The sequence below is a fragment of the Anneissia japonica genome, unplaced genomic scaffold, assembly GCF_011630105.1.
Source record: "Anneissia japonica isolate Jap-2015-1 unplaced genomic scaffold, ASM1163010v1 scaffold142_len1259957_cov175, whole genome shotgun sequence".
In the NCBI taxonomy this organism is placed as follows: Eukaryota; Metazoa; Echinodermata; class Crinoidea; order Comatulida; family Comatulidae; genus Anneissia; species Anneissia japonica.
In genome coordinates this window covers 604,793-607,754 of record NW_022684560.1, presented here as the reverse complement: position 1 = coordinate 607,754, position 2,962 = coordinate 604,793, and the positions used below count along the sequence as shown (strand labels likewise).

Sequence of the window (2,962 nt, the reverse complement as noted above, 5' to 3'; positions counted from 1 at the left end):
ACAAAATAATACTGTAATCGTATTATTAGTATTTTTTTCTCTTATTATCATAGACTTACATGACGTAAAAACGAACATTAAACAGAGTGTCAGACGTACCAAGATTTGAGGATAAATGAAGACAACTCCGTCGTTTATATGAATGTAAAAACAAAAGAGAGATAATGTAATGATTGAAAATGTCTTGTTTGTGGACCTACAAATCATCATTTTGGAGCTAATGGATTCAAAAATTAAATAGGCCTACATATTTTGAGTAGAATTTTCAAAATTGCTTTCATCTCAAGACTAGGCCTATTTTGGGAATAGGGGTAGTTTCGCCTAGTATGGTATAAATTTAAAACTTAAATAAATATAACTAAAGGGTTGAACATTGCACTGCATGGGGCAGCTGACAATTTTTATGTGACTATTGCAGATGGCGCGTCGTGGACAACCGTCAAACACGTTCATCACATGAGACTCCTGATACCATACTTTCTTCGATCGTTATACAAAGTAATGTCATTTTGATTCCAATGTGTGATTAGTTTTAAATGTATGTTTCCTCCATCTTTGGAGGTATTTTGAATAATTAATTGAAATTGAAATTGCTTTTCGTAAAGATGGTTGGCAGAAGAAAAAAAAAAACCCCGTACGTTTTGACCAACAGGCCTACAAAACAGCCCTTTTGAATAATAGGCCTAATTGATTAGATAGATCGTCAATAGATATATTAATGATCATAAGATATATGTTGTAATTTTTTTAGGAAGCTGGAGCAGAAAAAATCCCCTTCATCCACCTGTAATCGCACACTACTCCAAAAATTACTCCCCTCAAGGGGCGGACACAACACTATGGTTAAAAAAAAATGGCTCCTGCCGGGAAATAGGCCTAGCACATGCATAGGCCTACTTTACAAAAATGAATGTTCCTCACTTTCAAAGGGTGATAAATTTAGATTGCAAGTAATTAGGGCCGGCTTGACCATTAATACCTTTTTTGTCACATAACAACCTATATGTGATTCCATCGGAGTGGTTTTTTTTAAATGTCGATTCTTATCTTACAATCATCAGCATAATAATAATTATCGACATCATCATCACCGCCATCATCATCATCATCATCATCAATATCATCATAACCACCACCACCACCATTATTATTATTATTATTATTATTATTATTATTATTATTATTATTATTATTATTATTATTATTATTATTATTATTATTATTATCATTATTATTATTATTATTATTATTATTATTATTATTATTATTATTATTATTATTATTATTATTATTATTATCATTATTATCATTATCACCCTCATCATCCTCATCGTCATAAAGGAATGGCGCATAGAAAAAGAATAACTTTACCGTACTTGTTTTGTTATACAACTCCAGGTGGCGTTTTACATATAAACATTACGGTACTCAATGGACTCAGAAATGAGACTTTAAATCAATAACAATGTAAGTACAGTATTAAATATTTTGCATCATTAATTCACTAGTTAATTGGGAATTCTGTCACCATTCTATGGTTATTATTTTGACTATGTTTGTTAGGCAGCCGCATTGAAGGCATTGACAGTTTCATCGACAGAAACATGCACTGACATGCTGCATTCATATTCAACAACATACAAGTGACTCGCTAAAACCAGCAAAGACCTGAAACTGGCTAAAAAAAAATTTAGTGGCTATCGGCACTGCCGCAGTGCCAAAAAAAGCTGCTGTTTTCTATCGGCACTGCCGCAGTGCCAAAACGCTGCCGTTTTCTATCGGCACTGCCGCAGTGCCAAAAAGTTGCTGTTTTCTATCGGCACTGCCACAGTGCGAAAAGCTGCTGTTAAGTAATCGAATCGATGTTTTTCTCGATAGAAAACATTGGTATAATTCATAATTCATAATTTTATTTCACTCAAAACGTAATGAGACTGGTTAGGCAAAAACATGTCCCTGTACAAGATGCCTTCCAGAGAAACAATGATAATGTTGATAATGTTAATGGCAAAGACATAATAATAATAATAATAATAATAATAATAATAATAATAATAATAATAATACAGATAATAATACAGATAATAATAATAATAATAATAATAATAATAATAATAATAAATAATAAAAAGTAAATGATAATAATAATAATGAATGAAGATCAAAATATATCATTGAAGTGAATTCAGTTATTTATTAAAACAAGATTTGGAGGCTGGACTGTCATGAAGGTGTTGTATTAATGATGTTCTAAATATTTGCCTTTATTATATCAATAATTGATTAGGTCTAGCTTAGCCTATATTATTATTAACATTATATTATATTTGTTTAACAATTGGTTTAAATAATTATTTCTAATTAAATTATTAAATGTATACAATACATATTATATAGGCCTAGGCATATACATAAAACAAAAAATAAACAAACAATAATAATAATAATAATAATAATAATAATAATAATAATTTTACGATAGTTTGATTAATGAAATAGTAATAATCAGCATATTAAATAAAATTCCGTCCATGCAAAACCTGCTTTTAAATAAAAACGTTATCTATTTGATTCTGTTTTAAAAAATAATCTTATTAATTATAAGTTTATTTTCTGCGATAATTTTATGCACATGCATATTCATGTTTTCAATGTTAATCTGGTTGATAAATAATATATAAAAAAATAAATAATAATAATAATAATAAAAGTGCTCGAATAATGCCTTAGTGAATAATTAATAATACTTCAATAATGCTTCAATAGGCCAATTTACGATAGTGTGATTAATGAGATAATTGTTGATTAGTTTATAGAAATATAATACGTAGGCCTATATTCCATTAATAATGATTCAGCATATTAAATCAACAATATGTCGTAAATGTAAAATTTGGTTTTTTTTTCAATAAAATTTTACCTATTTTAATCTGTTTCAAAAAAATATTAAATTATAATATAT

At 28.3% G+C, this 2,962-nt stretch overlaps 1 long non-coding RNA gene across 1 annotated transcript in view; it reads left to right on the top strand.

Moving 5' to 3' along the window:
- The first annotated feature begins 1,398 nt into the window (after positions 1–1,398).
- LOC117106204 overlaps positions 1,399–2,962 on the top strand; it is a 23,193-nt gene continuing 21,629 nt past the window's right edge. Inside the window, exon 1 of the long non-coding RNA XR_004445014.1 lies at positions 1,399–1,467. This is a non-coding gene — a long non-coding RNA (uncharacterized LOC117106204). The remainder of the gene's footprint in view (positions 1,468–2,962) is intronic.